This window comes from Rutidosis leptorrhynchoides, chromosome 8 (genome assembly GCF_046630445.1).
Source record: "Rutidosis leptorrhynchoides isolate AG116_Rl617_1_P2 chromosome 8, CSIRO_AGI_Rlap_v1, whole genome shotgun sequence".
Classification (NCBI taxonomy): Eukaryota; Viridiplantae; Streptophyta; class Magnoliopsida; order Asterales; family Asteraceae; genus Rutidosis; species Rutidosis leptorrhynchoides.
The window spans coordinates 232,827,662-232,843,978 of record NC_092340.1 but is presented as its reverse complement, the minus strand read 5'-3'; the positions used below and the strand labels follow the sequence as shown (position 1 = coordinate 232,843,978).

Below are 16,317 nucleotides of genomic sequence, written 5' to 3'. Positions count from 1 at the left end.
GTTCAAACTCAGTGTAGAATTAAGTATGTACTTGTGTCCATTGCTTTTAAAATAAAGTGCATGTATTCTCAGCCCAAAAATATAGATTGCAAAAGCAATTAAAAAGGGAGCAAATGAAACTCACCTTAGCAGCATATAAAGTCGTTCACCAAAATGTGACCGAAACTCGGATTACCAAATAACCGTAGATCTCAACCTAGAGAACATATGTTGGTCAATAAATGTCTATCAAGCTAGGTCAGGTCATAATGTATCACAATCCTAATGCTCGATATCGACATACAAAAGTTATCCAAAGTCGTTTTAAAAAGTCAATTCTGACAGTTGTTTAACAAAACGAGACGTACCTTATATACGGATTCATTTACTCGGTTGGTAATGTTCAAAAATCCAATTTATCAATCTCGTAAACAAGTTGTTTAAATCTTAATTGTAAATTCAAAAGCAATTTCAATTAACGTTAATCATAATTCAGTTGATCATATCTTTTAATCCGTTCATCGAAACTATTCGATATCTAAATGAAAAATTATTGATTTTTCGCCAGCTTTCCAAAAACATGTATATCATATACCTTTTACCAGTAATATATGTATTTAATTCGTGATTCATTATAAACTGTTTAATGACGAAATTTAGCATACAAGCATGTATAAATATATATTCGAGCACTAGACATGGATACACTATTAATATATAAAAGGTAAAATATGAGTGCTTACGTATCAATATTGAGACTTAATATTGTAGGACAGTACGTAGATGTAACGGAGATGATAATTACTAGGTTTGACTTTACGAGCATAACCCTCGAACAATACCCATAACCTCCTTAGTAATAACCCATAATTTCCTTAGCTCTATCCTGCTCTTAAAACCATTTTGAAAGTGACACACTCATAACCTCGTCGTAGTATTTTATGTATAATACTAATTAATAATATTAATAATAATAAGATTAAAAATAATATTAATCTTAATAATAATAATAATAATAATAATAATAATAATAATAATAATAATAATAATAATAATAATAATAATAATAATAATAATAATAATAATAATAATATAAATATGGAGTATGATATGTATGTGTGTAAGACAGAGACCAAAATGCTCGAGCTTTTATAGGTGTGGCCTGATTCTGATGCCCATGCGATCGCATGGGTTTTATGCCTATTTGCCATGCGATCGCATGGCCGTCAGATCCAGCTCACATATTTTTTGTAATTTTGTTTGTCGACACAATTTAATATAATATATATAATATATTTAATTTAAATAATTAATTATATATTATATTAAATTCACATGCATAGTTGACTTGTAATTTTTGTTCTGATAAGTCATACGTCATCACTCGACTTATGTCCCGGTTCCGGTTTTTCGAGTGTCCCTTCGTACGTTGAGAAAACTTGTACATTACGTTTCGCGACTCGTACCTTTGTCAAAATATAGTCTTAAATTATTCCTAAACTATAACACTCAAAGTATATCTTAAACTTTCGAGTATTTTGGTCATTTACTTCTATAAATCATCGTCTCGTTATTTGTTATTATATATATAATAACTGATTGTTTTATGACCAAGTTAATATTATATTTAAATATATATATATTCAATATTTAATAAACACGTTTTTAAAATACATAACACAGGTTATTCATATATCTAATTCCAACAGTTAATATTCCTTATTATTGTATGTGTCCAAGTTACGTTATTTAAACAAACACTTTATCATTTGTTCCGAATACCGTTAAAAATGAATGATTTCTCAAATCAACGTGGACCTCTCAACAGAGACCCGTAATGATATCATAATCCTTAAGAGACTCAGTAAATGTCTTTTACTTGAATCGTTTGGCATAATCTTTTAACTCCGTAGTTAAATATATCAATCAGGTAATCAATCAAATAAGATTAATGCACAGTATCATATACCCAACACTTAGTTACGTTTTCAAGTTATAGTATATGTATCTATTTACATATAATTATTCATGCATCATCGTGAATAAACGAAAGGTAATTGAATAGTTCAAGAATTTTGAGATTCAGTTTAACAGACTTTGCTTATCGTATCGAAATCATATAAGATTAAGTTTAAATTTGGTCGAAAATTTCCGGGTCATCACAGTACCTACCCGTTAAAGAAATTTCGTCCCGAAATTTGAGTAAGATCGTCATGGCTAACAATAAAAATGTTTTCATGACGTATATGAGTTGATAATTAGAGTTTTATCACCGTTGGATAATATGGATAAAACAATCCAATTACTCGGAGCGAATGAGAGAAGTTATCATAATAGAGTGAAATAGAGATTCGTCTTATCTTTTGACGTAGTAACGATTGGTTTCCGAAATTTAAGGAATAGAAAATCTTCATAATAAGATTTGATTCTTCGAAATTTAAGGAAATTATGATTTCCTTTGATTAAATGCGTAATCTGCCTCGATTGTTATGTCTGATATTTCGCTATAAATTAACTACTTCCGTTTCATTATTTTCACCACTCCTACATCTTCTTTCTCATTTCATACTTCAAAAGATTGTGAAATGCTTCATCCAGTTCTGATTCTTGATATACTTTTAACTTTCATATCTGTCATTCTTCTTTTTCATCTACTACCAAAGGAAGTTATTTTCTTCTACCATTACCTTGGGGTTATAGTGTTTTTCATTCTCCCGTGTCTTTATATTGCTATACGCATTGATATACACGGTTTGTAATTTCGGGGTTGTTATAGGGCTTTATATTCTCCGTTATATTTCGGAGCTTCATGCTTCCGTTCTCTCTTCCCGACTTTAAGTCAAGTGAATAATGGTCCAGAATTCGTAGGTATGAAGTTTTGGATAAACATAACTAATGTTCTAAGAAAGAGATTGTAATGGCACGATTTTGATTTGTCAAATTACTAGAATATCTGGAAAAGACCGAATCATCAAGAAATATATTTTCTTGATATATTTAGAGATTAGAATGTAAGAGTCGTGTAACATGGCACATATGAGGGTGGAATCTGTGAACCTTTATCACGTTCCATTAGAAACTCAGCATGACTTACTGTAATATAATCACGTTGATCAAGTGTCATTATATTATACTAATTCATGCTTCAGTTCCCAACACTACTTCAAAAACATTCGTATTTTAAATTCGAATTTTTCAGAATCTAGAAACTAAAACAGTTTCTTTTATGATAACACAGATAGCGTGAAGAGATAAATAATCTCGAACAATGATAGTTATGAAGATATCTTCAGAAATATCGAAGATATTTATAATGAAAGATATGATAATATCTTAGAATTTCTTATATTGAAGGATGATGAAGAAGATTTGTTCGTAACAGATTTTGAGTCAGGAGCAAGGTATTCGTTAATGACTTCAGCAGATACTGAATCATTTGTATTCTTTGAAGGCAGGTTTAGTCTTTGTGATTTGTCCACAGCCTCCTTCATACTTTGCTCAATCCGTTTTCCAGTTCCAAACCTTCTCTTTTTCTCAGCTTTACCACCATACTATTCTTTATCATCAAACTTTTGACTGTTAAGGTAATTTGTAGTTTTTGCTGCTTCATCATCATTTTTCTAAAATTCAGAGAACTAGTTTCGCAGTTTGGGGTGTTTTTCAGAAACTTCACATTCGAAGAATGTAAGTCCAGGAGGTGGACGTTATATGTTCACATATAACTGTTGGCGTAGACGTCCTGCAAGATTTCAAAATACTGATTGCTAATTCCCGGTAATTCGTATGGCAATTCTCGTTACAAGATGCAAATGTGTAAATGATAGAGTTTCAATGAGTATTATGATTTTTCGAAAGGTCAAGGATTAATGAAGTTGTTGGTAAATTTACTGCTAATGTGGTGGGACATGAAAGGTTCCCCTATAACAAGAACTTATATGTCCGGATTACATTAAGGCTAATCTGAAAAGTCGAAGTTGACTGGTTGGAAGTGTGGTAAAACTGAATACTTTGAAAAGGGATTGCAAGATTATTTTCGGTAAAAACAACGTTAAAGGATCTTGCATAGTTTTGAAGTCAAAGTATAGCTTTGAAAGATGTAGAGATCTAAGAATGATGTCACCGGTTCAGAGTTATGACTTGGATTCTGATCCGTCAATATCAGAATATGTAATTGAATTTGTATGAAAACGATTGTATATCGTTATGAGCATTGTTAATAATTTTTGAATCAAAGTTGAAGAATGTACAGTGTAACATATTAATTGCGAACTTATATTTTTCCCGGGTATTACCTACCCGTTAAAGATTTCACAATTAATACTTTGTACAAAAGAATTTTTATTACCGTCTTTATGAAAATATATGTATGTATATTTTCTTCAGATGTAACACAGATTTAATGAGTTAATATCATATTAAGCTCATTTAATTTTTGGCTGGATTAGAAATGAATAATCTCTAAAACATTAAAGATTTCATAATCTTCATGGAGTATTTTACTAATGTAATCAATACTTCGTTATTCAGTTTTATTGATATTTCCTCAGTGAATCATGTTGGTGCTTATGGAACTCTTGCTAACTTCGCAAGGTAAAAATGATGTTTTCTGAAAAGTTTTGAGTACATCGAAAATGAAAATGTAAAATCAATTATGTAATTGAATAATACACTTGGTTTATTATGAAATGGAATTCATTAAGTTGAAACATAGATTGTAGTTAACAATGGTTAAGTTGTTAAGGAAGGATGTACATAATTGCATATTAGTAATATGAACTAACTGAGTAGTACCTACCAGTTAAGATTCACACGTAATAGCTTAGTACGAAAAGATTTATTTTGATTTCAAAATTCATATATATTATATATACATAAAATTTCTTCAGGGGAAATGAGTTAATACTTCATCGGTTATTGTTGCTGGTATTTCTTGGTAACTACGGTGCGTATGACGTTGATGCTCGTGGGACAGATTGTGAAGTTGAGGTTTGCAATGCGGATGTTGTTGGTGGTGGTAATGGTACTGTTGGTGTTGTTGTCGGTGGTACTGTTGATGCCGGTGATGCTGCTGGTGCTTGTAACCTTTGTACCATATTCTCTAAAGTCACCACTCGAGCATGAAGCTCGTTGACTTCTTCTACTACACCGGGATGATTGTCGATTCGGACGAGCGGACGAATAAGATTTAGAATGTGAGATAGTATATAATCATGACTAGATACTCTGGAAATGAGAGAGAAAATGGTATTACGAACAGGTTCGCCGATAAGTGCTTCAGGTTCTTCGCCAAGAGGGCAATGTGGTGGATGGAAGGGATCACCTTCTTCTTGTCTCCAATGATTGAGGAGGCTACGAACCCATCCCCAATTCAACCAGAATAGATGATGGCTGATTGGTTGATCCATTTCGGTTACACTGTCTTCGGAGTTCAGGTGAATATCCATATCGGAATAGCTGTTGGAATTTAACGAATTTGAACTAGATACGTGATCCATCTTGTATAATCAGGGAATTGATTTTTGATATAAGATAGATTATAGAATTTAGATTGATACTCTTCAATACATAATTTACATATGTATTTATAATACCAAAATCCCGTAAATTACGGAGAAATTTTCGAAAAATGTCAGGAAAAGTTTACAGTAACAGATATGCTAAGACATGAATTTTGTCGGTAAACTATCTATGCAGTAAATGTATTAAGACGTGTCTAGACTTAGGAATGATAAGCAAGTAATTTTCGACGATAAATGGTAAGTAAAACTCGATAAAAACAGATACAGTCATAGTCCAGACTCACTAATGCATCATAACAATTACCAGTTAAACAAACTAATGCAAATTCTGGTTCCCTATGACCTCAAGCTCTGATACCAACTGAGACGATCGCTCTAAATCCATATGGACGAACACGTCATTCATCGATTTCATTGCGAGGTATTTGACCTCTATATGATACGTTTTGTAAACATTGCATTCTTTTGAAAAGGCATACCATAAATGAATATTTAAATCAAAGGTTTTTGACATCTGATGATTTATACATATAGAAAATAACCATAAATAATAGTTTACAATAGTACTTCCGTTGGCGATGCAGTCAAAATAAGATACATGGTGATGATTTGGTGAATGCAACGTTTCCTTGAAAAATATTCCATGTAAGACTCCATGCACATAGCTTGTCTAACATATAATCAAACAGTAGAAGACTCCTAGGGAACCTGAGAATAAACATGCTAACAAGTGTCAACACAAAGGTTGGTGAGTTCATAGTTTTAGTGTTTCGCATAATCTGCATATAAAAGTGGATAACAAGATTTCAGTTGTTTCATCCAGAAACGTTTATCAATAGATTCTACATAACAGAGCACCCTGGTAACTAAACTTTAACATTTTAATAAGTACCCATGTTTAACATGCAACCAACATGTACAATACACGCTATCCAACGTGTACTAACCTCAAATAGCATACGTCTGTTTTATAGTTCAGGTTAGAGTTTTCTATACCTGGAACAGACGGGGATGTCAAGCCCTATGGATCCATATATAACTACTCGCGCCCACCAGTTCTTATAACCGGCAGTTACTAGTTACCAAAGCTAAGGGATTTTCAGTTCAAACTCAGTGTAGAATTAAGTATGTACTTGTGTCCATTGCTTTTAAAATAAAGTGCATGTATTCTCAGCCCAAAAATATAGATTGCAAAAGCAATTAAAAAGGGAGCAAATGAAACTCACCTTAGCAGCATATAAAGTCGTTCACCAAAATGTGACCGAAACTCGGATTACCAAATAACCGTAGATCTCAACCTAGAGAACATATGTTGGTCAATAAATGTCTATCAAGCTAGGTCAGGTCATAGTGTATCACAATCCTAATGCTCGATATCGACATACAAAAGTTATCCAAAGTCGTTTCAAAAAGTCAATTTTGACAGTTGTTTAACAAAACGAGACGTACCTTATATACGGATTCATTACTCGGTTGGTAATGTTCAAAAATCCAATTTATTAATCTCGTAAACAAGTTGTTTAAATCTTAATTGTAAATTCAAAAGCAATTTCAATTAACGTTAATCATAATTCAGTTGATCATATCTTTTAATCCGTTCATCGAAACTATTCGATATCTAAATGAAAAATTATTGATTTTTCGCCAGCTTTCCAAAAACATGTATATCATATACCTTTTACCAGTAATATATGTCTTTAATTCGTGATTCATTATAAACTGTTTAACGACGAAATTTAGCATACAAGCATGTATAAATATATATTCGAGCACTAGACATGGATACACTATTAATATATAAAAGATAAAATATGAGTGCTTACGTATCAATATTGAGACTTAATATTGTAGGACAGTACATAGATGTAACGGAGATGATAATTACTAGGTTTGACTTTACGAGCATAACCCTCGAACAATACCCATAACCTCCTTAGTAATAACTCATAATTTCCTTAGCTCTATCCTGCTCTTAAAACCATTTTGAAAGTGACACACTCATAACCTCGTCGTAGTATTTTATGTATAATACTAATTAATAATATTAATAATAATAAGATTAATAATAATATTAATCTTAATAATAATAATAATAATAATAATAATAATAATAATAATAATAATAATAATAATAATAATAATAATAATAATAATAATAATATAAATATGGAGTATGATATGTATGTGTGTAAGACAGAGACCAAAATGCTCGAGCTTTTATAGGTGTGGCCTGATTCTGATGCCCATGCGATCGCATGGGTTTTATGCCTATTTGCCATGCGATCGCATGGCCGTCAGATCCAGCTCACATATTTTTTGTAATTTTGTTTGTCGAGATAATTTAATATAATATATATAATATATTTAATTTAAATAATTAATTATATATTATATTAAATTCACATGCATAGTTGACTTGTAATTTTTGTTCCGATAAGTCGTACGTCATCACTCGACTTATGTCCCGGTTCCGGTTTTTCGAGTGTCCCTTCGTACGTTGAGAAAACTTGTACATTACGTTTTGCGACTCCTACCTTTGTCAAAATATAGTCTTAAATTATTCCTAAACTATACCACTCAAAGTATATCTTAAACTTTCGAGTATTTTGGTCATTTACTTCTATAAATCATCGTCTCGTTATTTGTTATTATATATATAATAACAGATTGTTTTATGACCAAGTTAATATTATATTTAAATATATATATATTCAATATTTAATAAACACGTTTTTAAAATACATAACACAGGTTATTCATATATCTAATTCCAACAGTTAATATTCCTTATTATTGTATGTGTCCAAGTTACGTTATTTAAACAAACACTTTATCATTTGTTCCGAATACCGTTAAAAATGAATGATTTCTCAAATCAACGTGGACCTCTCAACAGAGACCCGTAATGATATCATAATCTTTAAGAGACTCAGTAAATGTCTTTTACTTGAATCGTTTGGCATAATCTTTTAACTCCGTAGTTAAATATATCAATCAGGTAATCAATCAAATAAGATTAATGCACAGTATCATATACCCAACACTTAGTTACGTTTTCAAGTTATAGTATATGTATCTATTTACATATAATTATTCATGCATCATCGTGAATAAACGAAAGGTAATTGAATAGTTCAAGAATTTTGAGATTCAGTTTAACAGACTTTGCTTATCGTATCGAAATCATATAAGATTAAGTTTAAATTTGGTCGAAAATTTCCGGGTCATCACACCACCCTCACCGGTTATCACAATCATGGAACGCCACTCTCTCTCTCTCTTGATTGAATCACTATCTCCTACCATTATTTCTTTTTATCGTCTTTCTATCCAAGAATAACCCTCAAGAACCCACTTTTAAACTGCTGCAAATAATAAAATTAGTTTTTTTTCTCTTTTATTACTAGCTCGAATCAAACCTGCAACTTCGATATTCTGTTACTATTTGCGAAAACCCTAAACTACCACTTTAAACCTCACAAAAACGTGCTGGTTGTCCCATGTTTCGAACAAACACCTATTGTTGAATGTTACTGCAATTATCTTCTTCTTGACTGTTATGATTATAGGATCACCATTGAAACCCACACAGAAACCCTTCTTTTATGTCACCAACAACGACATCATCATTCAGCTCAAAACCCACTGCTCACGCTACTGTTTTCTTATTCTCTTTCTTTTCATTTTTCTATATCGAACCTGCAACCACTTTAAACTATCACCGCTACCGTTTGTTGCTGCTACCTTCTATTATGATTTTTTTATTGACTACAACTACTTCGAATTCCTGTCTGTTACGAGGTTGCAGTTTCTGCTATACTTTTGGCTTTTTGTTTCAATCAAACTCCAACATCGAAATCTGCAACAGTGACTATAACGATGAATAATGATGACAATGAAAGATGGTATATAAAGTTTGATGATTGAAGTTGATGGAATCCAGCTAGCTGTATCTGATCGATTTATTTATTTTATTTCTTTGGGCTGCTAATGTTTGGGCTGTGCAAGGCCCAATCTTGTTCTATTCCGGTTGGACTAAAATACCTATTGGGCAGCAGTCCACTAAACCATTACACGGGCCGAGTTCTTGGACCTTTGAATTAGTTATTGTTGGACTAGACTTATTGGACTACTATTATCGAACACTCGTATGTCTCAATCGTTTTTCCAAGGGTATATATCATATTTTAAACTTTTGATTTCAGTTAGTTATAATATATAATTATATGTATGAACATGTTATGTATTACAACTCGGTTAAAAATATTAAATTGGTTAGGGTAATTAACTTATCGATCTCATACAAGTATGTGTACGTGTGTATGTATATACAAAGTTTATAAATTATAAAAATATGAATAAATATATATATAACTCTATTATTACTAATATTATCATTATTTTTTTATCTAATTAATATTATAATAAAAATTATTATTATTATTATTATCATTATCATTATTAATATAAGTATTATTATTAATATTATTATCATTATTAAGAAAATAAGTATTAAAATTACCATTTTTATTATCATCATTACTAGTATTAACATTATTATTAAAATAACATTATTCTTAAAATTATCAGTTTTAGTAAAAGAATCATTTTTAATATTATTATCATTATTATGATTAATTTTTTTATTATTATTATTAACATTATTATTTTTATTATCATTATTTTAGTAGTAATATAATTATTTTTACAAATAAAAGATATTTATATAAAAATAATAATATAGTTATTACATATATCATAAGTATATCTAATTTACTATTTTAATACCAAAACAACATATATATATATATATATATATATATATATATATATATATATATATATATATATATATTATATATAAACTTTGAAATAATAAATACATTATTATTTTAAATAAGTAATATATTATATGATTAATAAATATAAACCGAATTGAATACTATTATATGTTCATTATAGGTTTTGATATAAATATAATTGATATAGGTTCGTGAATTCAAGGCCAACCCTATACTTGTTCAATGTCGTCATATGTATTTTTACTACAAAATACAGTATGTGAGTTTCATTTGCTCCCTTTTTAATTGCTTTTGCAATATATATTTTTTGGCTGAGAATACATGCGCTGCTTTTATAAATGTTTACGAAATAGACACAAGTACTTAAAATATATTCTACGTTGAGTTGTACCACTGGCATACTTCCCTGTAGCTTGGTAACTACTATTTACATGTGGTATTGTAAACGCGAATCCTGTTGATAGATCTATCGGGCCAGACAACCCCAACCGGACTGGACGATCAGTATTCAACGGTTGCACAGTACTTCATTTCGTGACTACACTTGGTACGGTGTAGTGAGATTTCATAATAAAGGGAATATGCGACGTTGATTAATAGTTAAGTATGGTTACCAAGTGCTCAACCACTTAGAATGCTTTACATACACTCGCGAGTGTATTATGTTTATGATTATGAAATCTTGTGGTCTATTAATATATGGAAATGATTGTTATGATAAACCTATGAACTCACCAACCTTTTGATTGACACTTTTAAGCATGTTTATTCTCAGGTACGAATTAAGTCTTTCGCTGTGCATTTGCTCATTTTAAGGACATTACTTGGAGTCGATCATCGCAATGGGACCAAATGTTGATGACTTCGTCCAGGTGGATAAGGACAGGGTCGTCACATTCTGGGAAAATGATTTTTCATATGAACATGAAACTATATCCAAAATCTTGGTTAAACTCAAAGTGAAAGTATGTTTTTCAAAATGGTCATCAAGATGTCGTTCTTTCGACGGAAATGACTACCTCTTTAGTAATTGACATGTAACTTAAATTTCCAACTATAAACCTATACTTTTTCTGTTTGGATTCTTAAATTAGAGTTCAATATGAAACCATAGCAATTTTATTCACTCAAAACGGATTTAAAATTAAGAAGTTATAGGTAAAACAAAATTTGATATTTTTGATCTTTTTAGCTACGGGAAATGTTTAACAAATCTATACAAATCATATCCTAGCTAACTTATATTGTATTATACATGTATTCTAATATATTATGTAATCTTGGGATACCATAGACACGTATGCAAATGTTTTGACATATCATATCGACCCATGTATATATATTATTTGGAACAACCATAGACACTCTATATGCAGTAATGTTGGAGTTAGCTATACAGGGTTGAGGTTGATTCCAAAAATATATATACTTTGAGTTGTGATCTAGACTGAGACGTGTATACACTGGGTCGTGGATTGATTCAAGATAATATATATCGATTTATTTCTGTACATCTAACTGTGGACAACTAGTTGTAGGTTAATAACGAGGACAGCTGACTTAATACACTCAAATCTTTAAAACATAATAAAAATGGTTGTAATTATATTTTGATCATACTTTGATATATATGTATATATTTGTATAGGTTCGTGAATCGATCCGTGGCCAAGTCTTATTTCCGAGGAAGGAAATATCTGTGAAAGTGAGTTATAGTCCCACTTTTAAAATCTAATATTTTGGGATGAGAATACATGCAGTTTTATAAATGTTTTATGAAATAGACACAAGTAATTGAAACTACATTATATGGGTGAATAATCGAAGCCGAATATTCCCCTTTTGCTTGGTAACCTAAGAATCAGTAAACCGATCTACTAATTGACGCGAATCCTAAAGATAGATCTATTGGGCCTAACAAACCCCATCCAAAGTACCGGATGCTTTAGTACTTCGAAATTTATATCATATCCGAAGGGTGTCCCGGAATGATGGGGATATTCTTATATATGCATCTTGTTAATGTCGATTACCAGGTGTTCACCATATGAATGAGTTTTATCTCTATGTATGGGATGTGTATTGAAATATGAAATCTTGTGGTCTATTGTTACGATTTGATATATATAGGTTAAACATATAACTCACCAACATTTTTGTTGATGTTTAAAGCATGTTTATTCTCAGGTGAATACTAAGAGCTTCCGCTGTTGCATACTAAATAAGGACAAGATTTGGAGTCCATGTTTGTATGATATTGTGTAAAAACTGCATTCAAGAAACATATGTCGATGTAATATATTTCTATTGTAAACCATTATGTAATGGTCATGTGTAAACAGTATATTTTAGATTATCATTATTTAATAACCTAAGTAATGCTTTTAAAACCTTATTGATAAAATAAAGGTTATGGCTGTTTTAAAAATGAATGCAGTCTTTAAAAAACGTCTCATATAGAGGTCAAAACCTCGCAACGAAATCAATTAATATGGAACGTATATAATCAATATGAACGGGACATTTCACATTCAACCAACACTCTCATTCTAATATCATCCCCAAGTTTGACTTTTCTTGACCTAAACATGAACGAGTTTGACGGGACAATTCCACCCGGGTTATTCACTTCAATGACTTTGACCTATTTGACCTTTCGAAAAACCGGCTTAAGGGTCAAATTCCTCTTCAAGGTTCACAAGAAAAATCTTTGATAGAATTATCCCCGTATCCACTGTTCGAGTTTCTTGATCTTTCACATAATACATTAACGGGCATATCATCGTCTGATATAGGCAACTTCAAAACGCTTAAATTATTAAACCTTGGAAACGATGGTTTATCGGGTGAATTACCAAATGAGTTGACCAAACAACTTGAAACTCTTGATTTATCTAATAATAACTTCAACGGTAAGATCCCCGAAATGTTAACAATTTATGGACCCAAACAAGACCGGTGATTTAAACCAATCACCAAACCCACGAACGATAAACGATAAAATAAAGCATAACGATAAATGTCAACGACACGAGATTTAACGTGGTTATATCCCAACTCCAAAACACGAAGAAGGGTTTACTCCACTGGCGCAAACCAGAGATTCTTCACTATAATTGTCGTGCACACATGTTAGGGTTACAAGGAGATGTTTATATAGGCAAGGAAACAACTTAGGGAACAAGAGAACTCGATTCTAGAATTTTCTGCCCGTTCAGGCCCTAGCCGCGCCGCGCCCAGGAAGGGCCGCGCCACGCCTCCACTGCAAAATCCAAATCAGCCTTTTTTTCTTTGTTGTTTTGATATCCTTCACACAACCAACAATCTCCCACTTGAAGGATAATCTAAACACAACCTTCGCCAACCCGTCACTATGTTTCTTCAACAACCCACAATAACTCCAGATTAGCTGATAACCAACTCCTTTTGATACCGCCGGATGAGACACCCGAATCACGCCGCACTTTACTCGTTATCCTACGAGCAAGTGAAGTCTTTCGACACCAAAAAACACCGCTGAGCGATAATCCAATCTCATAGTTATTAGCGTGGGCCATCTCGGTTTCTATCGCCACCATCTTCTAACACGAAGATCATCTTCTTACACCTGAAGACCAATTGAAGTATGCGACTCTTCAATTAAAGGATTCTTCATGAGACTACACCGCCTCACCGATCACTCTAGACATGTCCAATCCCGAACACACATGTCAATGATCACCCTCGTACAGGATTTCACCGTCTATCTATGATTTTCTTTTCCAGCAATCAGAAAATCCAACAAACGCCCTCGTAGACTCTTCATCAAGGCTCTAGTGAGAACACAGTCACAACCTCGAAATCTACTAACTTTCAAATTTCCACTTTCTCGCTGATACACTGACTTCCTCATATCTATGAATTTCATAAACCCATCTTCTCATCCCAAGCACGCTCCCACTGTACGAGTAAGAAATAAAACCGCGGCTACTCGAGAAGAAACTTGGTTCGTACCATCAGTCAGTCGCAAATTTCTTAGCCATCGGAGAGTAAAACAAGTACTCGAAGCCCTAGTGTTACCCGGAATCATCAAACTTATCATGAGAACTTTGAAGAACAACGTCGAATAATTATCTCCACCACTCTACTAGTTGACTAACTCCCACTAGCTCGATAACTTCCGTCGATTACTAAACTCAACCGAGTTCTCGACACCCTCAACGATCCTAGGAAGCTGAATTTCCATAATATCCCAATCATCTTGGAATATCCGACCATACGCTTGGTCACCCAGTTTCATAACCACGCAAGCAACAAACTTCCCCGATAAATCTCACTATCGACTTCGACTCGATGCATCTTGTTCGTTATCCAATTGCTCTAACCCGAGATAAAAATAACCTCCTGAGCTCCCATAACAAACTCACATCCCCGAAAAAACACAGGTCATATCGTTCTAAGTTTCACGAGACAAAAAACCATCTCGCACTCGCGTCATCAAACCCGAAAAAGTTCAACCCTGAAACTATCCAAATTCGAAAAATCATACCTGAAAATCCAACGGTCCGATGAACCTAGAATTTTTACCACAACTAGATATATGTGTGTAGCATTACCAGGCCAAAAATCAAGTCGATCCAACGGTAGACGAACCCACAATTAATTTTCTCGCACAGCTGCACAAACAAACACTAAAAGGGTTTTTCCTGGCGGCTGCAAAATTCGAAAAAATATAACTCCAAATTGAACGGTCCGATCGCTACGAATTTTGGATATGTTTTAGACCTACATGTCTAACACCTACAGAAAAAGTTTCAAGACGATCCGACGATTAACGTACCCTTTATGAATTTTCGACCACAGCTCTGCAATTAAACCCCAAACCGAGTTACTGCAAATTCGTAAAATCGTATCTCCCAATCCAACTGTCTGATCACTTTCAAATTTGGTACACCACCAGATCAGTGAGTCGACAACCTACGGTTAAAACATCATGGAAATCCAACCGTTAATGAAACTGGTACGAATTTTCTACCACAGTTGCGCCAGATTTCCTAATGCTGAAAAAATCTCTCTTCTACAACAAAACCTATCGATCCGAACACCGACTCCGTTACCACCGTAAACCACCACGATAACCTATTATAATCATAGACCAATTTTAATAGATTATCTCATGAGTACATAAACATACCCGTGAGTTCTTCGCGATCTCTTCAACTAAGCCCTTTGATCTCGATACATGTTGTACAAAACTAGTCGTTCGTTCACCATGCTTTCAAATCGCCATCACTACCACTCGAAACCATGAGCTCTTGATACCACTTGTTAGGAATTTATGGGCCCAAACAAGACCGGTGATTTAAACCAATCACCAAACTCACGAACGATAAACGATAAAATAAAGCATAACGATAATTAAACGACACGAGATTTAACGTGGTTATATCCTAACTCCAAAACACGGAGAAGGGTTTACTCCACGGGCGCAAACCAGAGATTCTTCACTATAATGATAGCTTTTATGATAAGTCTAGCGTTAAAATAGCCGTTATTGTTGCTTCGGTTGTAGCGGCATTAATGATAGCTTTTATGTTATTAGCATGCCACCGGGCTCAAATTGGGGATTTTCGCATTTGGTGGTCAGACTAGTTTGACCACCACTAGGGATATAAAATATGGATTATCGACCCGACACGCTACTTGACTAATTTTTTCAAATGATCACTTACTCACTTCAAATTCACAATCGATTTTCGGACAATCAGAGCTTGGCGGTGATACGGTGTTGCCGCCGCCGGCGTACGCGGCTGCTAGTTCGATATCAGAAATACCGAATCTGATCGACACCGATCCTACACCTTCCTGGAGGAAATCTTTAACTGGTTCGCCTCGTTTTGATGAGACTGTTAGACACATCATAATCATGGTAATCATGTAATTCATAATATCATGACATAAAGATTAAAGCATTGGACTTACATGAGTTGAGAGATGATGACGCCATTGAATAAAGTGTGGATGTTGATCTTCTACTT

General features: G+C 32.9%; 1 pseudogene; it reads left to right on the top strand.

The window, feature by feature from the left end:
* LOC139864034 (probable inactive receptor kinase At5g10020) overlaps positions 1-16,317 on the top strand; it is a 73,294-nt pseudogene that overhangs the window by 39,853 nt on the left and 17,124 nt on the right.